This window comes from Notothenia rossii (assembly GCF_949606895.1).
Source record: "Notothenia rossii genome assembly, chromosome: 7".
In the NCBI taxonomy this organism is placed as follows: Eukaryota; Metazoa; Chordata; class Actinopteri; order Perciformes; family Nototheniidae; genus Notothenia; species Notothenia rossii.
Genome location: NC_136905.1, coordinates 80449889 through 80473898, shown reverse-complemented (window position 1 = coordinate 80473898; position 24010 = coordinate 80449889). Strand labels below are relative to the sequence as shown.

Here is a 24010-nt window from a genome sequence, read left to right as displayed (position 1 = left end):
GTGGAGATGAGGATTTGAGTTTGAGTCCACTCTGGTTGGTATGATATGTCTGTTTGTCTGACATTAACATACATACAGAGATTCACTGTAGATAAATAACATGTTTCAGTTCTGTTTCAAATACATTTGTTCATAACTATTATTTCAAAGCCTCATGTTCATTTAACCGTGTAGAAACTAATATAAAACTGACAAAGTTAGTTGTGTAGCAGACTGTAATGGTTTCTCTGCCAGGTGTAGAAAAGTGATGAAAAATTACATAAATCTTCTTAATTCTTCCAGATATGTAATCCATATCTTTAGAAAAGCTTTGTTGATTTAAAAACTGTATATGTGTCTCTGTTATCAGTGAGATCAGGGAGCTCTCTCAGTGATACATGCTTGTTGACAGTGCAGGAGGTTTTTGTACGGCCACTCGATGAGTTTGTATCACTGTGGTGGACTTTTGGTGGAGGAACCAAACTCATCGTTCACTGTAAGTACCACAGATTTATATTTTATAACACAAAACATTACATTTCCTTTTGAATCAGAATATGATAAATCAAGAAATTATTTTGGATATTATACATTATGTTGATATTTTTTAAATCTATAAAGCTTGTCTGAAGAATTTAAAAACATTAAGCAAAGTTAGTTTTATTTAATATTGAAGAAGATGTTACGGTGAAATATATGTACGTTTTACTTTTCTTTATTAATAAGATATAAACACATTTTTAGCTCACAATTGACCAAAGAACAGCTGCTATGTCATAAAACCTAATTGTATTTTGCATTTTAATTTGTATATATTTTAACATTCAACAAGTGTTTGATATCAAATCTGCTGAGGATCCGTTAAAACAAATGAAAGTGTGTTTTTGTACATTCAGAGTCGCTGCAGGGTGCGTTCACAGTCCGTTAGTTTCAAAGAGTTCAAAGGAAGTGAAACAAACAGATGACAAAGTCTTCAACTGTAGAAGATGTTACTTTTTGTTTTTCTTAACAGTAAATGATTGCAGAGATTAGTTATTCATTCTGAAACATTGTAAAGCAGAGATAAAGCTTTTCATATAATGATCATTACATGAACACCTTCATTACGTTGCATACTTTCATGTAACTCTTCAGGAGTTTGGATGAGTGCCAAAGAAGAAGATTCATTATTTTAAATGGCAGAATGATATAAAGTATCACCGTTTGATTTGATGAATGAAACCCTCGTGTTCTCCCATGCCTCAGCTCCTCTTGTGATCACAGCTCATGCTCACAGCTGACCCCCAGTTTCTCTGTCCTGTACCTTCAATGTATAATTCTTGTTCTGATGAGAGCTACAGAATAACACTCTAACTCCAAACATCAAGTTTAACATTTGATTTTATTTATCAAACCCTCATTTCCTTCCTCATTCTGTTTGTTCTGGAACTATTTGAATGTTTTTAAAATATCTTTTATTGTTTTATGTCCTACATATTTGTATGTTGCATTGTTGGAGGAGCCTTGGGCTTTTCATTGGCTTATCTACATCGCCATGTGCAATATGTGCAATATGTGCAATATGTGCAATATGTACCTGGCTGCTAAATCCTCAGAACTGTTACAGGATGTGTATTTTGCAAATTGTGTAACTTTTTATTTTATTTTTTATTATATTATAACTTTTTTTTACTTGAATACTTTTGTATGCATGCTTCTTCGTAACATGAAGCTGTCTCTGGCTCTTTTCTGCTGTCACAGCGTGAACGTCCCCTCTGTGGGACTACTAAAGGTATTCTGACTCTGGTTCTGATTCACTGCAGCTACTGTGCATATGACAGTAAAGCCTCTGAATGTTTGAATGTGTCCTGTATGGACTCTGTCTCACAGCGTCTGTCCCTCAGTGGAAGTTCATCTGCTCCTTGTGTCTCTCTCCCCTGCAGCGGGCTCCATGCTCAGGCCCTCCGTCTCTCTGCTGGCCCCCTCCTCCTCTGAGCAGCTCTCTGGGGGCTCGCTCACGCTGGCCTGCCTGCTGACCGGCTACTCTCCTCAGGGAGCCGTGGTGAGCTGGGAGGTGGACGGCACACAGGTGACAGAGGGGGTCCTGAGCAGCTCGGAGGAGGAGAAGAGCGGACTCTACAGCAGCAGCAGCAGCCTGAGCCTGAGCCAGGAGCGCTGGATGTCAGGAGAGCTGTACTCCTGCAAGGTCCTCCATCATGCCCACAGCCAGACCCAGTCCCTCCACAGGAGCCAGTGTGAGGGCTAGAGGGGCCGCTGGAGCCCAGGAGAACACATGCTGCTCTGATCATCAGGAGCTTTAATGTTTGGAGAGGGAAGTGAAGCTTTGTGTGGCCGAGAACAACACTGCTGTAAAGTGTTGGACAGCAACAACTTAGAGAGTGATGTGTGAAGCTCAGCAGAGATGAGAGTGTGCTTAGTAACTGTCATGTTGATGATTCAGGATGTTCCTAATAAAGCTTTCTCTGATAAATAACATGATGAAGTGTTTGGTGTTTTATTTAAAGTAGTGAGACATTCAAAGGTTTTATAACATTCTGCACTTCTATCAGCAGAACAAGATAAAGCTTTGGATATTTATTTTTTAAGTGGCAATGAAATTGATGTGGTGGTGAAGGAAAGTTACTACACTGTTTTATCGTGATTAAGAATTTGATCCTGATGTGAACTTGATTTTTAGTGAGGCAGAAAGTTTATGGCTCATAAATAAGATCAGCCTTTAATCTGAGCTGAGAGTAGATGTTTAGATTTTCAAGTATTTATTTTTTCAACATAGTGTGAATATGGAGTTAGTGTTTGGTGAAGTTCCTGTCAGCTCTGTGTTCAGGGTGACATTAATATAGTTTAAACAGGGTGTTGAAGAGTGTCTGTGAGTGTGTTTCAGCTTTATCTGGATTCATGGTGGTTCTGCTTGATGACTCTTGTGTTCACTGGACCAGTTCTCCTCCTCTCAGTCTCTTCACCTCTGCAGCTGCAGCAGGACGCTTCACTTCAGACTGAAGGAGGTTTTTGTACGGCTCTAAATCACTGTGTGAACGTGCCATCACTATGGTAGCCCAGACAATAGTAATCTCCTGCATCAACATCCTTAACGTTACTGATGGTTAAAGTGTACTGAGTACCAGATCTAGTACCACTGAATCTAGGCTCAGTTCCAGAGAACAGAGTTGATGATGAGTGTATAAGAAGTTTAGGAGCCTGTCCAGGTTTCTGAAGATACCAACTGAGACGACCACCAATATTAGAGCTCCCTGTAGCGCTGATGGTCACAGTCCCTCCAGGACTAACAGTCTTGGATGTGTCAGTCTGAGTCAGGAAATTGTTGGCAGAAGACTCTGAAATGAGAAGTGAAATGTTAGATAACCAACAACATGGAGCAGCAGTTTAAATGATAACAGAAAGAGTTAAAGACAAAGCACATTGGATGCAAACATGAAAAGAAAAGACAAACATTGAACCACACATACATTACTCCTATCATTTCAGATGATACATTTTCAAAGTCTCTCACCCTGACACAGAAAGCCCAACATGACAAGCAGAGTTAATGACAACATGATCTCCAGTTTTCAGGATGAGTGCAGGAACACGGTTCAGACTCTACGTGACACAAGACCTTAAAGCTGTGAGGAGCAGTGAAGCATTACAATCATGCAAATGACATTTCACACGTCACACAGACACCTGTCCTTGAGAAACCAAAATGCAGTTGAGGTGAGTTTTAGTTACGGTTTAACATCTCTTGAACATCATTTGGTCATTCAGAGTCACTCTTAAATGTGAGGGTAATGCTCTTCTTGGTACGTTCTTTTCTTTGCAAACATCTTTCCTTGTTTCCACTTCTTTCTTAAGTCTCTCATGAACAGTTTAACAGTTCCCCTGCTGGTAAATCGATCTACATTGAACTCAATATCCACTGAGTGTTTGATTCTCTAGGATGTCCCTTCTTGTTATCAAATCCACTGAATAGAGACACAGCATGCCATGCAACAGAGAGACATCTAATATCTAACAGGTCTGTCAAGACTGGATGATTTTAACTCAATGAGGGGGCCACATAGAGAAACACATACAAAGGGCTGGGCCACTCACTACAGGTGAGGTATTTTGCCTCATAAATTAAGTTATAAGTTAAATCAATCAAATGTAGGTAAATCATGCTTGTTACTTGAATATGATTTAAGAAGAAAAGCTCACAGCTCTCCATAGGGTTTCATTTATTTTGTTATAAAAAGTGTTGGCAGCTCATTCCTTAAACAGAAGCCTCAGATTGCTTAAGATAAGGGGAAATATGAAGTATATATTTCAAGCTTGTTATGCAAATAAGTAATTGGGCTATTTTTTTTATCAAGTAAAATTTGTTAGAAAATGTTTTCAACTTAAATGTGTTTGAAAAGTGGGTTTATTACCTCATGAATACTACTGTGTAATATATGTCAACATATATATTTAAGAAGTATAATATAAGACAAGCTGAAGTTTCAGGTGTGGGCCATATTCCATTATACTTTTAGAATTTGATGAGGGTCAATTAAAATGTACGAGACACCCCTGATCTATGCATTGTATTGTATTGCCTGGTTAATAAATGTCCAACACAGCACTCGTCACATAGTGTCACACTGTAGACCCTGTTTTACATTAATCTCTCATCAGAGATGACCTTTTTCTCTTAGTGACTATGTATATAATTGAACATCTGGATTAGGAAAGGGGAACATTTGAGTTCCACTTCCCCTCTGACTGGGGCTCATGTAGTTTCTGTACGTTTGTGCCGGTGGTGCGTATCAGAACCTCAGGTCAGGTCACAGCTCAGCACTCTGTACGCTGTTTCATACCAGGGAGTTTCTTGTATGACTACATGAGGCCCACATTAGCTCCCATACAGCAGTCACTTCATGCATCTTCAGCTCTTGGTGGTGGGAGTGACTTTCATTTCAAATCCACTACAGCTCCGAGACAGACTAATAAAACATAGCTACTGAATGTGAACTATTTTATATGAAGAACAGTTTGAACATTAAACTAAACTAACCCTATTTCTGTAAAGGCTGGTTAATGCACTCTCTGTAGACTCAAATCAGTATCTCACCCTGGATGTAGACTACCAGTACCAGCAGTAAAACCAGCAATAACCTTATTTAAAAACTGGATAATTGTGCATCAAGGCCAACAAATCTCCTCTGAGAGTTGTCTGTGGTACATCTGCATGAAAAACAACAATGCTGCCCTCTTGAGTCGAAACAGGAGTATGTAGAGACATTTGAATCTTTCACATCATGCACTGAATCTGAGATACAGTGACATAAAAGTCCCTTCTTTATCGGAGCAAAGTTCTCTTGTGAGTCTTTATCGCTTTGCAGTCGCCCTGTATAACAATCTAGAGTCTGTCTGGGTCTCTTTGTAGTTGTTTTGCCTCTTTATGAAGTCATTGAGCACTTCTTTGTGGCGTCATGCCTCTTTCTCATCATTTTGCATTTCTTTGTGGACTTGTTGGGTCTATTTTCTCCTCTCTCTCTTTGCTCTTTTTGTCTCTAAGTTGTATCGTGCATCTCTTTCCATGGCTAATACATTTTTTTTTAAATGTATTGAACCTTTATTTAACCAGATGAAAACATTGAGACAAAATCTCATTTACAATGCTGACCTGGCCAAGAAGGCAGCAACGTTACACGTTCTTACACATAACACAGACATTTAAAATACAGAGAACACAACTAAGTAAAGAAAAGATGAACAGCAGTCACTACATTGAGCACATTTGGGACAGTAAGAAAGGTACACTACTTATTACTGCAAGAGCAGCTGGTGGTAAGGACCTCAGACAACTTCAATTTAAAACAGGCTATAGGGACAAGTGCCCTCAGTTTGAGGCTTGATTGAAGGTCATTCCAAGACCAAGGACCAGAATAAAAAAGACTCCTTTTTCCAGCCTCAGTCCACACGGCAGGAACCTGGAACCGTATCCAGGCACTGGATCTGAGGTTGTTAGAGTCACAAACTGGAGCAAATCTGGCACATATGTACAGTGGAAGCTTTCCTAAAATGGCTTTATACAATAATAAAAACAATGCTGCATCCTACGCATACTAAGTGAGGACCATCCATTTAGGCTATACAGTGGGCAATGATGAGTCCTATAGGGTGCATTTGATATGTATCGCAGTGCAGCATGGGAGAGTGGGTCAAGTTTGGCCAAAACAGTGGGACAGGCAAATCTATAGATTGTATCACCGTAGTCAAGCTGGGACAGGAATAAGCCAGAGACCAACCTTTTACGGGAAGAAGTTGAAAAACAACGTTTAAGTCTGTAAAGGAAGCCAAGAGTGAATTTCAATTTCTTAGTTAGAACTTCAATGTGGTTTTTAAAGTTTAGATTTCTGTCCAACTAAAAGCCCAGATATTTGTATGTATCGACAAACTCAACAGAGACGCCAGTAAGGGTGTCAATGGAGAGGCAATAGGACGCTGACTTGGGAGCAAAAAGCATTGCTTTGGTTTTCTTACTGTTCAAAAGCAGTTTAGAATCAAGCAGTGCATGCTGCAGGTTGATACAATCAGATTTTAAATTGGAAACCGCCATATCCAGAGAAGGAGCACATGAGTATAAAATAGTGTAATCAGAATACATATGATAGGTAGAAAATTGCATCTGATTACAAATATTGTTTACATATGATAAAAAGAGCAAGGGCCCCAAAATAGAGCCCTGTGGAACTCCCTTCTCCAGGGTGACAGGCTCAGAGACAGTACTACCTGTAAGGGAAACTTCTGTAGCAATGGAGAGTCAGGACTCAGAGAGACACGAGGAGAGTTGTAGCTTTGATGTCAAACACTGGTGGTTTATTACAAGTATCGGCCGGAGAATTTCACATCACAAGTCACAGCAGCCAGAAGTTCTGACTGCACCTCTGTGCAGTCAGTTGCCACATCAATTCTCAAGAGCCTCTCTCTCGATAGGTCTTTTAACTAGTTTACTGAGAGTTAATCAACATATTGGGGGAGATAACGTAAACATCTGGAGACACTGCATCACTTGTCTGTGGTGCTTACGCTAGAAGCCAGCGTTCTCACGATCATAAATCATCTGTGACCGACAGTTGCCCGGTCATAAACTGGAAATATCAACATATGACTGCATTAACACCTTCCTTAAGGCAGATAACAGCGTCAGGGACACGGTTGGTCATAAACGTCAACAGGCAAAAAGGTTAAATATCTTAGGAGTAAGATAGAATTATTTTCTAACACTACCCAACCTGACGCATTGAGTATGGTCGGTTAGATAACTCTGAAACCAGCTAATAGCGTTATGACCGAAACGAGACACAAACATAACATTAGACAGAAGATGGAAAACTTTCTCAGATAAAATGGAAAGAACCAACACCGGTGTGATTTTGGTGACAGTACAACTATCTTGGACAACAGTATAGTGGAGGTGCCAAATCCGGCGGCACCAACACCTGGTCTGCCACATGTGGAAGCCCCTCTTTAGTTTCTCACCTGCTGAGTCCAGAGTAAAATGCTTTTGTTTTGCAGAAACTAGAGGAGGACAGCAAACACCAGTGTGATTTTGGTGACAGTACGACCACCCTTGACAAAGTTATAGTGGGAGTGCCAAACCAGGCAGCTGCACCACCCTCTACACTCTAAGTGATGATGTGACGCTCTCTAGCCCTGAAGAGTCCATCCCATAGACAATCATTATATAATCTAAAACGGCCTGAACCTTTACCGAAACTTAAACGTTGATGAGTTAGAAACTCTAAAAGATATCAAAAAGCTGAATGCAAATGTAATAGCTGAATGTTTTGTGACCGTTTCAAAGTTGGAATGAAGTCTGTAGCTGAAAGTATTCTGAAGGAGCAGCATTTTAAACACAGTGTAGGTAAAAGAGGATTTGAAGGATACTCCCATGGGGTTACATTGTACAAATAAAAGTTTAAAAAGCGGTATATTTTAAAAAGTATAAATGTCAAAACAAGAAAAGTCATAGCACACATGTCCTGAAGGAGCCGAACATTTTAATATGTGAATGGTCTCTCTAGCTGAAATTATGCTGAAGTAGTTTGACGGTGAAATCTGGTTGAAATAATCAATCAATCAACAACTTTATTAATCCTGCAAGGGGCAATTGGTTGTGAGCAGCTTATGTCATGTACACAGGCAGGAACATACAGGAAGAAAGCGCAATAATAAGATGTGGAAAAATAAAGATTTGAAGAACAATAGTTGAACAGCATTCACACTAATAAGTATGTTGAATAGTAGACTGAGTGTGGCTTCACCAGTCACACAGAGTTACATTATTGCACATCATGTGAACAACACCTTGTTCTTTTTCCTTTCTGAATTCTGAGAGCCATGTTCATGCTCAACTCTGACTGCATTTATACATGTCTGCACAGCCCTCCACTTTAAATATAATTCACTGTTGTTTGCAATATATTAATTGTCCTAGTGTTTTAGTTGTTTCACTTGTAAGGTCTTTTCAATAAAAATGTGTCGTAAATACTTCTTAATGTTATCTTTATATTTTGTACCTACTATGGCAACTTATTTTCTTAGATTGTTTATGTTCGTACCACCAGACACCAAAGCTAATTCCTTGTATGTGTCAAAGTATCTGATAATAAACTTGATTCTGATTCTGATGCACGTCTGCTAGTCCTAAAGCCTCTGCTTTGCACTGGTGGTCTCAGGGGGGGTCAGGGGTCAAATAATGTTCAAACTCAACGTCTCTTGGATGTTCCTGCTGTTTTTGGTTTCAATAATGGAACAAAAAAACATTTCAGGAAACTTCAATGAAACTGGTTGTTAGAAAACCTGAAGTTTTGAACTAAGATGTGAATTTGAGGTTAACTAATGGATGAGTTCATTGATTGATGTAAATAAGAGGGTTTTAATCAGCCACAGTTTAACATTTGAAAGACTTCATTAGATTGATCTTTGTCATTTTGAATCAGGATCTTTATAATAATGATTAAATAATAACTCCAGAGAGGCCAGAGATGCTCCTGCTGTGAAGCACACCGAGTGGAGACATGTGGGGAAAAGCTAAAGAGCGTTTGTTGTTTTAATTCGGGGAAGCAGAGATCACAATAAGGTTTGTGTGTAATGCTGGTTTTACATAGAATGTGTTTTGGACTGGGTTTAATCTCATTAATCCATTAACATATGTATATTTAAGAATAAGAAGTGAATAGTGCTGGGTGGGTTCCTGTCAGCTCTGAGTTCAGTGGGCTGTGTCAGTCTCTTCCTCTTCAGCAGCTGCAGGTGGTTCCTGCTGTAACAGCTCAGAGTCTCTGCAGTCTGACTGAGGGAGGTTTTTGTACGACGACAAATCACTGTGTGAACTGATCTGCACTGTTTATGTAGTGGTAACTCTGACAGTAATAAACTGCTGCATCTTCAGCCTTCAGTCCAGTGATGGTCATAGAGAAGTCAGAGCCGCTTCCACTGCCACTAAACCGAGGTTCTGTTCCTGATTCACGTGTACTCGCATATCTTATCAGGAGCTTTGGAGGCTGTCCAGATTTCTGTTGATACCAGAACATACAATCATCACTAGCACTATCACCGCAGGAGTCATAAACATCAGGGCTGGTTTTACAGGTGAGAGTGACGGTGGATCCTGGAGCAGACGTCTCGACTGCAGGCTGAGTCACAGTCACCTGACCGCTGCATCCTGCACACAAAAACAGATGATTGATTTCTCAGCAGAAAGAAAGGAGAGGAAAGGCAGCACATGATGTTTGAAATGTTGCTGAGTGAATGAACCTGTGAAACAGCAGCAGGCCAGCGTCCAGATGAGGATGGTGATGAGAGTCATGGTGCTTTCTGCTGACTGACAGATGTGAGTCCTGCAGTGTTGAACTCACAGGACTATAAACCTTCTCAGTTCACTGGAGGATCAGCTGACCATGCAAAGCCTCCTCTCTATGGAAATGATGTCTCTGCTCTCAGCACACTGAAGGCAACGTGGGACACGAAACCAGGAGGAACACTGTCTGGATTTACACCGTCTATCATCTGAATGGAAGAACATATTTATATCAGGAGTGGAGATGAGGATTTGAGTTTGTGTCCACTGTGGTTGGTATGATATGTCTGTTTGTCTGACATTAACATACATACAGAGATTCACTGTAGATAAATAACATGTTTCAGTTCTGTTTCAAATACATTTGTTCATAACTATTATTTCAAAGCCTCATGTTCATTTAACCGTGTAGAAACTAATATAAAACTGACAAAGTTAGTTGTGTAGCAGACTGTAATGGTTTCTCTGCCAGGTGTAGAAAAGTGATGAAAAATGACATAAATCATCTTAATTCTTCCAGATATGTAATCCATATCTTTAGAAAAGCTTTGTTGATTTAAAAACTGTATATGTGTCTCTGTTATCAGTGAGATCAGGGAGCTCTCTCAGTGATACATGCTTGTTGACAGAGCAGGAGGTTTTTGTACGGCCACTCAATGAGTTTGTATCACTGTGGTACACTTTTGGTGGAGGAACCAAACTCATCGTTGACTGTAAGTACCAGAGATTTATATTTTATACAACTTATAGCAAATATATAACTTTCATTAATTATTAAATGAGACTCAACTTCACATTTTTTTGATTCAATTTTAAAAAAATGTTTATTAAGCTCCTGTTGTAATCTGAAAGGAACCTTTGCAGACTTCTATATTAATTGTTCGTTTCGTACAAATACATTTTTCAAAGCAAATAACTTGTTTATTTTCTATAATATTTTTTATTATCAGAACAACTTTATACTAAATGTTTTTATTTATGAAGTTTTGTTAAAGCGTGACGTCTCCGCCACATTCAGTTTTACATTTGTAGTTCACAATATTGTATTTATTTACATTATTTATCTGTTGTTTATTAAAATATCAACTATTTTGTTGAATTCAAGTTAAATATGGATTCATTTGAAACGTGTGATTGTATCAGTTAATGCAGCTTGTCGTCGTGTTCACGGTTCATTGATTTGACATGCAGTGAAAAGGAAGTGAAAGAGACAGATGATAAATGTTTGAACTGTTTTCACTTGAGACGTTCAGCTCTGTCAGTTTAAAGAACATCATCACACATGTGAAGATATTCAATCATTATTATCAAAGAATCTTTAGCTTGCACACTTTACACAAAGTCAGTCATTCACACTTGAATCATGTGGGGGTCTGATCCTGAGTGATTTATGAGAGTAACAGCAGCACAACTTATTCTGTTTCATTTGATCAAATATAAGGATTCAAGGATTCAAGGCTTTTCTTGTCATGTGTACATAGCTACAGTGCAGATACTTCAATGAGCATCTGAGGTCACAGGCTCCTCCAGCAGAGCAGCACAATAACACAGATACAATAGAGCAAGGAGAGTCTAGATACAAGTCATTGGAATATGATATATTAGATAAATAATGTGTAAGTTGGAAACAGATGAATGTTATGGATGTTCTTTTAAAAGAAAACACAAGTTTGTTACTTTTCGTCATCATCATCATCATCATCATCATCGTCATCATCATCTTTATTGAAGAGACTCAAGGTCTATTTTTAAAAGACATCCAACACTCAAATGTAAATTAAAAAAGGCAGTGATACCAATGTTTCCACAGAGGTGACTGGTATCGTAAAGTACTGACACAAGGATTTGACAGCGGCAAAATGACAACATCAAAAAAGGACCTTATAATCAAGTTTTCTCTCTAATTTCTCCCTTTTCCTCCCCCCTCCCTCTCTGCTCCAGTGGGTGTGCAGCAGCCCACCCTGAGCGTCCTCCCCCCCTCCAGAGAGGAGCTGCAGCAGGGCAGTGCCACCGTGGTGTGTCTGGCCAGCGGGGGCTTCCCCTCCGCCTGGAGGCTGGGCTGGAAGCTGGGGGGCAGCAGCAGCTCCTCAGGGGCGTCCCACAGCCCGGAGGTCCTGGGGAGCGACGGCCGCTACAGCTGGAGCAGCACCCTGAGCCTCTCTGCAGAGCGCTGGAGGGGGGCGAGCTCAGTGAGCTGTGAGGCCAGTCTGAGTGGACAGAGCCCTGTCACTCAAAGCATGGACCCTGCCCGCTGCTCGGAGTAGAGCATCACTTCCTGTCTGGAGAGGAAGCAGCTTCTTTGGTAGAGGTCTTCATGAAGACACACATCTCCTCTGCTCACATGTTGCTGCTGTCTCTGCTCAGTTTTTAGTGTTGCTCTCTAATCCTCACTTCCTGCATATTCTCCTGTTTGTTCATCAGCTCACAATTCAACTGGATTTCATTTGTTTCACTCCAACAGAAACTCATCCTTCATCTCAAATGTGGCGTGAGCTTTAAACCATCATAAAATAAAAATGTTGATTAAAATGAGACACTGTCTTTGTATTTCTTTAATTCATATGTTCATTGTGAGAAAGATGTATTAATACCTTCAGTATTAAACCTTGTATTATATTAATATAATTTATGACTGTTGGACAGTTTCTTTTATTTATTTTTATTATTTTATTCTGCTAAATTCATACAAACACACAAAGATTAACACAATTAGTAGAAGCGGGAGGGCTGAAGCATAGCTGATGGGAAGTAGCCCTCCTGTGCATCATCCTAATATAACATTGGCATTATTGCGTCAAAAGCGTATAGAAATTAAGGAGTACAAAGAAATAAAGAAAACTGGAGAAAAAAATAAATAAAAGTTAGGGTAAGAACAAAATTAATCATATATAGGTATATATAAGAAAAACTATAGGGTCATTTTCTGCACATGTCAATAGAAGTTTCAACTTCCATTTTTGAAAATGAAAATACTATATAAATATATACATATGTACACATGTACTTGGCAAATGAATAATGATAATAATAATATATGCATATAAACATTATGAACACTTATTTTCAAGTGAATTTTTTTACATTCATATGTTCACACTTACACACAATATACACATGTTCAAGTGTATAAGTACACACATGCACTCATATACACCAATACAAATATTGCAAGGCAATTTCCAGGGCTGAAATAATAACTCAACCCCATAACGATGAAAAGAAATAAGAAGGACAAAATAAATGTAAAGTAATGTAGACCATATTAAATAAATAAACAAACTGAGAAGGTATTAGTTCTAAAAATAATAATAATAATAAAAAGAAAAAAAAGGATTCCGGGAATACCCAATATTTGTTAGCTGGAGAAATCTGCAAATAGAATATTTTTTTAATTAGATTTTGAATTGTTGATGACAAGTGATACTTGAAAGGTCTGGGTGAAGTCCATTGCACGTTCTAACTCCGTTTATGGATCAGCTGTGATTTGATGGTTGTTCTACAGGGCTTGCTACACAACCAGTCAGGATGCCTAGCTGGGTATTTCCTGACTGTGGTTTGGAACTGCTTTTTAATGTTAGTAGGCATTTTGTTATGGAAAATGTTGTGCATAATCAGTACTATTTTAAGCTTTACTATGTCAACACATTTTAATAGATTGAGTTTTTTAAATACTCAATCTATTGAAATACACAGTGGAGTGTAAACAACAACATTGTGTGTTTACAGTACTTCAAATGATTTAAATTGTGTTGCGTATGTTTGGACTGCGGTAATATCATTAATTGTTTTGTACAGCCATTCATAAAGTTACTGTTAAATATATGTTGATATCAGTGGCTATAGTTCAACAAGAATCTAACTTTCCCAGCTCACTCATAAAGAGACTGAATTGAATGACATTAATATAGTTTAAACAGGGTGTTGAAGAGTGTCTGTGAGTGTGTTTCAGCTTTATCTGGATTCATGGTGGTTCTGCTTGATGACTCTTGTGTTCACTGGACCAGTTCTCCTCCTCTCAGTCTCTTCACCTCTGCAGCTGCAGCAGGACGCTTCACTTCAGACTGAAGCAGGTTTTTGTACGGCTCTAAATCACTGTGTGAACGTGCCATCACCATGGTAACCCAGACAATAGTAATCTCCTGCATCAACATCCTTAACGTTACTGATGGTTAAAGTGTACTGAGTACCAGATCTAGTACCACTGAATCTAGGCTCAGTTCCAGAGAACAGAGTTGATGATGAGTAGATAAGAGGTTTAGGAGCCTGTCCAGGTTTCTGAAGATACCAACTGAGACGACTACCAATATTAGAGCTCCCTGTAGCGCTGATGGTCACAGTCCCTCCAGGACTAACAGTCTTGGATGTGTCAGTCTGAGTCAGGAACTTGTTGGCAGAAGACTCTGAAATGAGAAGTGAAATGTTAGATAACCAACAACATGGAGCAGCAGTTTAAATGATAACAGAAAGAGTTAAAGACAAAGCACATTGTATGCAAACATGAAAAGAAAAGACAAACATTGAACCACACATACATTACTCCTATCATTTCAGATGATACATTTTCAAAGTCTCTCACCCTGACACAGAAAGCCCAACATGACAAGCAGAGTTACTGACAACATGATCTCCAGTTTTCAGGATGAGTGCAGGAACACGGTTCAGACTCTACGTGACACAAGACCTTAAAGCTGTGAGGAGAAGTGAAGCATTACAATCATGCAAATGACATTTCACACGTCACACAGACACCTGTCCTTGAGAAACAGAGAGAGAGAGGAGGTGGAGGAAGTAGAGGCTACATCTCCCTGTGGACTCATGGAGAACATGTAGAAACTTTCTGTTCCTCAACTCTCTGCTGTTTCTGTCTGTTCAGTTTACCAAAGGCCTCTGTGCTTAATAACATAAATATAAGAGATATACTTTATTGTCCCAGCAGGCTGCCCTCTGCTGGCTGTCCAGGTTTAGAACAACTTCATATTGATGTGAGATTGAATCTGTTCTCCACCTTTAGCTCTTTTCATGACCCCTTACTTGGTGCAGGGACCTGGAGCTAAACACTCTCAATCAGCCCCACCGGCCCCCATCACTCTGAAGGACTCCCCAGTCTCTGCTGTGGAGTCTTTCTGCTTCCTGGGCACCATCATCACCCAGGACCTGAAGTGGGAGCAGAACATCATGGCCTCAGCTTTCATTCATACGCTGATGACACACAGCTCTATCTCTGCACCAAACCGTCCACTCAGCTCCGCCCTCAATCCCTTGTCAACTGCCTACAGGACATCAACAACTGGATGTCTTTAAACCTGCTCAAATTAAAGAGCAATAAAACAGAGCTTGTGATTGTGGCTCCCAAGGAGTAGCTCCGGAAGGTTGGAGACCTGCTCCTCTCCATTGACGGCTGCTCCATCTCTCCGTCCACTGAAGTCCGCAACCTGGGAGTCATCCTGGACACAACACCCTCCTTCCAGGCGTATCAAATCTACCACCTCAGAAACATTTCCAGACTCCGGCCTTCAGTCTCTGACTCTGTGGCAGAAACATTAATACACGCTTTCATCACTTCCCGCCTCGACTACTGCAATGGAGTCCTGTCCGGGGTTCCCAGCAGAGCCCTGGAGAGGCTCCAATACGTGGAGAACTCTGACGCCAGGCTTCTCACCCGCACCAAGCCCTGGCAACACATCACCCCCACCCTCATCCACCTTCAACATCCCCCCCACCCTCATCCACCTTCAACATCACCCCACCCTCATCCACCTTCAACATCACCCTCACACTCATCCACCTTCAACATCACCCCCACCCTCATCCACCTTCAACATCACCCCCACCCTCATCCACCTTCAACATCACCCCCACCCTCATCCACCTTCAACATCACCCCCACCCTCATCCACCTTCAACATCACCTCCACCCTCATCCACCTTCAACTTCACCCCCACCCTCATCCACCTTCAACATCACCCCCACCCTCATCCACCTTCAACATCACCTCCACCCTCATCCACCTTCAACTTCACCCCCACCCTCATCCACCTTCAACATCACCTCCACCCTCATCCACCTTCAACTTCACCCCCACCCTCATCCACCTTCAACTTCACCCCCACCCTCATCCACCGTCAACATCACCCCCACCCTCATCCACCTTCAACATCACCCCCACCCTCATCCACCTTCAACATCACCCCCACCCTCATCCACCTTCAACATCACCCCCACCCTCATCCTCATCCACCTTCAACATCACCCCCACCCTCATCCACCTTCAACATCACCCCCACCCTCATCCACCTTCACTGGCTGCCGGTCAAGTCCCGGATTCAATTCAAAACACTCCTCCTGACTTACGAGTCTCTCCATGCAGTGTTTTTATGTTAATCCTACAGAACACATGGTGAAAGGATAAGATGTGTTTTGTCAGTATAGTCCTATTTTATAAAACATTCTCTGTTGTTTAAGTGTCTGATACATACTTGATAACCACGAATAAAAAATACCTAAAAAATGACAAGTAATGATATCACATTTATGATATAGTCAGACACTGTGTTATTTCAAATCAGGCCTAACGAATAATTAGTTCAAACTGGCTTTACTCTCTTGAATTGCTCTTTAGAATTTAATTTTCTCTGTGGTTTTTTCTATGCAACACATTTTTGTTTGTAATGCCACTCGTATTTTATTTATTTGTTGTAAGGTGACATTGAAAGTTTTGAAAGGTGCCCTCAAGTCAAATATATGAATGTTATTGTATCTGTGACTCTCTCACATTTTTAATGTTCTTTATAGACAAGGTTAATCCTGGTGTCAATAGGGAAGATCTGCATGGTTCTCTACAGCCCATGTTCAGCAGAACAGGTGGTGCAGCTGCCTGGTTTGGCACCCCCACTATAACTTTGTCAAGGGTGGTCGTACTCCCACCAAAATCACACTGGTGTTTGCTGTCCCTCTCTAGTTTGTGCACACACAATTATTTTAATCTGGGCTCAGCAGGTGACAAACTAAAGAGGGGCTTCCACATGTGGCAGACCAGGTGGTGCAGCTGCCTGGTTTGTCAACCCCATTACAACTTTGTCCAAGATAGTCACACTGTCACCAAAATCACACCGGTGTTGGTTGTTTCCATCTTATTTGAGAATGTTTTCTATCTCCGGCAGAGCAGGTTTTCTAAGTAGTTCTGAGTAAAGGTGAAATAAATACTTTATATTGAGTTCTTTTCGTGTTGTGTAAATAATGATGCCTTTCCATGATGCTTTGGAAAGGCAAAGAATAATAAAAAATATACATGTAAATTTCAACTTTATTTTTTATTTTACGATGTGGAACAATGATCAGTTCATGCATAATTCATGATTATTCAAAAATAGCAATGTCAACAATGATGAACACTAATATTAAGAACAACACAAATGTATTATTGGTGTTAGTATTGTAATTAGCTTTTACAAACCTATTGTAATCAATGGAGAAGATTCCACAATGTGGTCAATTTGGGTTAGGGTCTTCAGGGTCTTTATTTTGTGTTCATCTCTAGGGGAATAAACAATATCTGCGATGTTGAAAGACTTTAAAACACTTGAACTTGAAAGCAGGGATTTTTATTGCATGAAAAAAAGGGTAATTGTATTCAGATAGTACAACAGAAACAGAGAGAGGACTTGTTATCCTCAGGATAGAAAATCTGCTCTGCTGGAGAGGAAAAACCTTCTCAGATAAGATGGAAAGAACCAACAACGGTGTGATTTTGGTGACAGTACGACCACCCTTGACAAAGTTAGAGTGGGGGTGCCAAACCAGGCAGCTGCACCACCCTCTACTCTCTAAGTGATGATGTGACGCTCTCTAGCCCTGAAGAGTCCATCCCATAGACAACCATTATATAATCTACAACGTCCTGAACATTTACCAAAACTTAAACGCTGATGAGTGAGAAACTCTAAAAGATATCAAAAAGCTGAATACAAATGTAATAGCTGAATGTTGTGTGACCGTTTCAAAGTTGGAATGAAGTCTGTAGCTGAAAGTATTCTGAAGGAGCAGCATTTTAAACACGGTGTATGTAAAAGAGGATTTGAAGGATACTCCCATTGGGTTACATTGTAAAAATACAAGTTTAAAAAGCGGTATATTTTAAAAAGTATAAATGTCAAAACAAAGTCATAGCACACATGTCCTGAAGGAGCTGAACATTGTAATATTTGAATGGTCTCTGTAGCTGAAAGTATGCTGAAGTAGTTAGACGGTGAAATCTGGTTGAAATAATCAATCAATCAACAACTTTATTAATCCTGCAAGGGGCAATTGGTTGTGAGCAGCTTATGTCATGTACACAGGCAGGAACATGCAGGAAGAAAGCACAATAATAAGATGTGGAAGAATAAAGATTTGAAGAACAATAGTTGAACAGCATTCACACTAATAAGTATGTTGAATAGTAGACTGAGTGTGGCTTCACCAGTCACACAGAGTTAGATTATTGCACATCATGTGAACAACACCTTGTTCTTTTTCCTTTCTTAATTCTGAGAGCCATGTTCATGCTCAACTCTGACTGCATTTTACACATGTCTGCACAGCCCTCCACTTTAAATAGAATTCACTGTAGTTTGCCATATATTGTCACATATTAATTGTTCTTAGTGTTTTAGTTTTTTAGCTTTTAAGGTCTTTGTATATTTATATTTGGTGTAAATACTTCTTAATATTATCTTTGTATTTTGTACCTACTATGGTAACTTATTTTCTTAGATTGTTTATGTTCGTACCAGCAGACACCAAAGCTAATTCCTTTTATGTGTCAAAGTATCTGGTAATAAACTTGATTCTGATTCTGATGCACGTCTGCTAGTCCTAAAGCCTCTGCTTTGCACTGGTGGTCTCAGGGGGGGTCAGGGGTCAAATCATGTTCAAACTCAACGTCTCTTGGATGTTCCTGCTGTTTTTGGTTTCAATAATGGAACAAAAAAACATTTCAGGAAACTTCAATGAAACTGGTTGTTAGAAAACCTGAAGTTTTGAACTAAGATGTGAATTTGAGGTTAACTAATGGATCAGTTCATTGATTGATGTCAATAAGAGGGTTTTAATCAGCCACAGTTTAACATTTTAAAGACTTCATTAGATTGATCTTTGTCATTTTGAATCAGGATCTTTATAATAATGATTAAATAATAACTCCAGAGAGGCCAGAGATGCTCCTGCTGTGAAGCACACCGAGTGGAGACATGTGGGGAAAAGCTAAAGAGCGTTAGATGTTTTAATTCGGGGAAGCAGAGATCACAATAAGGTTTGTGTGTAATGCTGCTTTTACATAGAATGTGTTTTGGACTGGGTTTAATCTCATTAATCCATTAACATCTGTATATTTAAGAATAAGAAGTGAATAGTGCTGGGTGGGTTCCTGTCAGCTCTGAGTTCAGTGGGCTGTGTCAGTCTCTTCCTCTTCAGCAGCTGCAGGTGGTTCCTGCTGTAACAGCTCAGAGTCTCTGCAGTCTGACTGAGGGAGGTTTTTGTACGACGACAAATCACTGTGTGAACACGTCTGGGTCATCGTGGTAACTCTGACAGTAATAAACTGCTGCATCTTCAGCCTTCAGTCCAGTGATGGTCATAGAGAAGTCAGAGCCGCTTCCACTGCCACTAAACCGAGGTTCTGTTCCTGATTCAAGATCGCTCACTAGTGTTATTAAGAGCTTTGGAGGCTGTCCAGATTTCTGTTGATACCAGGACAAAAAATCCATATTGTAAACATCTGTGCTGGTTTTACAGGTGAGAGTGACGGTGGATCCTGGAGCAGACGTCTCGACTGCAGGCTGAGTCACAGTCACCTGACCGCTGCATCCTGCACACAAAAACAGATGATTGATTTCTCAGCAGAAAGAAAGGAGAGGAAAGGCAGCACATGATGTTTGAAATGTTGCTGAGTGAATGAACCTGTGAAACAGCAGCAGGCCAGCGTCCAGATGAGGATGGTGATGAGAGTCATGGTGCTTTCTGCTGACTGACAGATGTGAGTCCTGCAGTGTTGAACTCACAGGACTATAAACCTTCTCAGTTCACTGGAGGATCAGCTGACCATGCAAAGCCTCCTCTCTATGGAAATGATGTCTCTGCTCTCAGCACACTGAAGGCAACGTGGGACACGAAACCAGGAGGAACACTGTCTGGATTTACACCGTCTATCATCTGAATGGAAGAACAGATTTATATCAGGAGTGGAGATGAGGATTTGAGTTTGAGTCCACTGTGGTTGGTATGATATGTCTGTTTGTCTGACATTAACATACATACAGAGATTCACTGTAGATAAATAACATGTTTCAGTTCTGTTTCAAATACATTTGTTCATAACTATTATTTCAAAGCCTCATGTTCATTTAACCGTGTAGAAACTAATATAAAACTGACAAAGTTAGTTGTGTAGCAGACTGTAATGGTTTCTCTGCCAGGTGTAGAAAAGTGATGAAAAATGACATAAATCATTTTAATTCTTCCAGATATGTAATCCATATCTTTAGAAAAGCTTTGTTGATTTAAAAACTGTATATGTGTCTCTGTTATCAGTGAGATCAGGGAGCTCTCTCAGTGATACATGCTTGTTGACAGAGCAGGAGGTTTTTGTACGGCCACTCAATGAGTTTGTATCACTGTGGAGGACTTTTGGTGGAGGAACCAAACTCATCGTTGACTGTAAGTACCACAGATTTGTATTTTATAAAATGTATAGCAAATATATAACTTTCATTAATTATTAAATGAGACTCAACTTCACATTTTTTTAGATTCCATTTTTATATTTTTGTATTAAGCTCCTCTTGTAATCTGAAAGGAACCTTTGCAGACTTCTATATTAATTTTTCGTTTCGTACAAATACATTTTTAAAAGCAAATAACTTGTTTATTTTCTATATTATATTTTATTATCATCACAACTTTATACTAAATTATTTGATTTACGAAGATTTGTTAAAGCGTGACGTCTCCGCCACATTCAGTTTTACATTTGTAGTTCACAATATTGTATTTATTTACATTATTTATCAATTGTTTATTAAAATATCAACTATTTTGTTGAATTCAAGTTAAATATGGATTCATTTTGAACGTGTGATTGTATCAGTTAATGCAGCTTGTCGTCGTGTTCACGGTTCATTGATTTGACATGCAGTGAAAAGGAAGTGAAAGAGACAGATGATAAATGTTTGAACTGTTTTCACTTGAGACGTTCAGCTCTGTCAGTTTAAAGAACATCATCACACATGTGAAGATATTCAATCATTATTATCAATGAATCTTTAGCTTGCACACTTTACACAAAGTCAGTCATTCACACTTGAATCATGTGGGGGTCTGATCCTGAGTGATTTATGAGAGTAACAGCAGCACAACGTATTCTCTTTTATTTGATCAAATATAAGGATTCAAGGATTCAATGCTTTTCTTGTCATGTGTACATAGCTACAGTGCAGATACTTCAATGAGCATCTGAGGTCACAGGCTCCTCCAGCAGAGCAGCACAATAACACAGATACAATAGAGCAAGGAGAGTCTAGATACAAGTCATTGGAATATGATATATTAGATAAATAATGTGTAAGTTGCAAACAGATGAATGTTATGGATGTTCTTTTAAAAGAAAACACAAGTTTGTTACTTTTCCTCATCATCATCATCATCATCATCGGCTTTATTGAAGAGACTCAAGGTCCATTTTTAAAAGACATACAACACTCAAATGTAAATTAAAAAAGGCAGTGATACCAATGTTTCCACAGAGGTGACTGGTATCGTAAAGTACTGACACAAGGATTTGACAGCAGCAAAATGACAACATCAAAAAAGGACCTTATAATCAAGTTTTCTCTCTAATGTCTTCCTTTTCCTCCCCCCTCCCTCCCTGCTCCAGTGGGTGTGCAGCAGCCCACCCTGAGCGTCCTCCCCCCCTCCAAAGAGGAGCTGCAGCAGGGCAGTGCCACCGTGGTGTGTCTGGCCAGCGGGGGCTTCCCCTCCGCCTGGAGGCTGGGCTGGAAGCTGGGGGGCAGCAGCAGCTCCTCAGGGGCGTCCCACAGCCCGGAGGTCCTGGGGAGCGACGGCCGCTACAGCTGGAGCAGCACCCTAAGCCTCTCTGCAGATCGCTGGAGGGGGGCGGGCTCAGTGAGCTGTGAGGCCAGTCTGAGTGGACAGAGCCCTGTCACTCAAAGCATGGACCCTTCCCGCTGCTCGGAGTAGAGCATCACTTCCTGTCTGGAGAGGAAGCAGCTTCTTTGCTAGAGATCTTCATGAAGACACACATCTCCTCTGCTCACATGTTGCTGCTGTCTCTGCTCAGTTTTTAGTGTTGCTCTCTAATCCTCACTTCCTGCATATTCTCCTGTTTGTTCATCAGCTCACAATTCAACTGGATTTCATTTGTTTCACTCCAACAGAAACTCATCATTCATCTCAAATGTGGCGTGAGCTTTAAACCATCATAAAATAAAAATGTTGATTAAAATGAGAGACTGTCTTTGTATTTCTTTAATTCATATGTTCATTGTGAGAAAGATGTATTAATACCTTCAGTATTAAACCTAGTATTATATCAATATAATTTATGACTGCGACAGTTTTTATTTTTATTATTTTATTCTGCTAAATTCATACAAACACACAAAGATTAACATAATTAGTAGAAGCGGGAGGGCTGAAGCATAGCTGATGGGAAGTAGCCCTCCTGTGAATCATCCTAATATAACATTGGCATTATTGTGTCAAAAACGTATAGAAATGAAGGAGTACAAAGAAATAAAGAAAACTAAAGAAAACTGGAGAAAAAATTAATAAAAGTTAGGGTAAGAAAAAAATTAATCATATATAGGTATATATAAGAAAAACTATAGTCATTTTCTGCACATGTCAATAGCAGTTTCAACTTCCATTTTTGAAAATGAAAATACTATATAAATATATACATATGTACACATGTACTTGGCAAATGAATAATGATAACAATAATATATGCATATAAACATTATGAACACTTATTTTCAAGTGACTTTTTTTACATTCATATGTTCACACTTACACACAATATACACATGTTCAAGTGTATAAGTACACACATGCACTCATATACACCACTACAAATATTGCAAGGCAATTTCCAGGGCTGAAATAATAATTCAACCCCATAACGATGAAAAGAAATAAGAAGGACAAAATAAATGTAAAGTAATGTAGACCATATTAAATAAATACACAAACTGAGAAGGTATTAGTTATTAAAAAAAAAATAATAATAATAAAAAGAAAAAAAGGATTCCGGGAATACTCAATATTTGTTAGCTGGAGAAATCTGCAAATATAATTTTTTTTTATTACTTTTTGAATTGTTGATGACAAGTGATACTTGAAAGGTCTGGGTGAAGTCCATTGCACGTTCTAACTCCGTTTATGGATCAGCTGTGATTTGATGGTTGTTCTACAGGGCTTGCTGCACAACCAGTCAGGATGCCTAGCTGGGTATTTCCTGACTGTGGTTTGGAACTGCTTTTGAATGTTAGTAGGCATTTTGTTATGGAAAATGTTGTGCATAATCAGTACTGTTTTAAGCTTTACTATGTCAACACATTTTAATAGATTGAGTTTTTTAAATACTCAATCTATTGAAATACACAGTGGTGTGTAAACAACAACATTGTGTGTTTACAGTACTTCAAATGATTGAAATTGTGTTGCGTATGTTTGGACTGCGGTCATATCATTAATTGTTTTGTACAGCCATTCATAAAGTTACTGTTCAATATATGTTGATATCAGTGGCTATAGTTCAACAAGAATCTAACTTTCCCAGCTCACTCATAAAGAGACTGAATTGAATGACATTAATATAGTTTAAACAGGGTGTTGAAGAGTGTCTGTGAGTGTGTTTCAGCTTTATCTGGATTCATGGTGGTTCTGCTTGATGACTCTTGTGTTCACTGGACCAGTTCTCCTCCTCTCAGTCTCTTCACCTCTGCAGCTGCAGCAGGACGCTTTACTTCAGACTGAAGCAGGTTTTTGTACGGCTCTAAATCACTGTGTGAACGTGCTATGAACACCCAGACAATAGTAATCTCCTGCATCAACATCCTTAACGTTACTGATGGTTAAAGTGTACTGAGTTCCAGATCTAGTACCACTGAATCTAGGCTCAGTTCCAGAGAACAGAGTTGATGCTGAGTATA

At 39.5% G+C, this 24010-nt stretch overlaps 1 long non-coding RNA gene and 3 gene segments (V, D, J or C); 3 read left to right on the top strand and 1 right to left on the bottom strand.

Annotated features, from left to right (window-relative positions):
- Nucleotides 1-24010, bottom strand: part of LOC307047308 (Ig kappa chain V region Mem5-like) — a 161785-nt gene that overhangs the window by 71833 nt on the left and 65942 nt on the right.
- LOC307047318 (Ig lambda-1 chain C region-like) lies at nucleotides 441-2354 on the top strand. The segment is given in 2 exons: nucleotides 441-475; nucleotides 1902-2354.
- On the top strand, nucleotides 10259-12334 carry LOC307013454 (immunoglobulin lambda constant 6-like). The segment is given in 3 exons: nucleotides 10259-10274; nucleotides 10390-10515; nucleotides 11744-12334.
- LOC307047332 lies at nucleotides 20443-22302 on the top strand. Its single transcript, XR_013810392.1, has 2 exons — nucleotides 20443-20495; nucleotides 21712-22302. It is a non-coding gene; the product is annotated as an uncharacterized lncRNA (long non-coding RNA).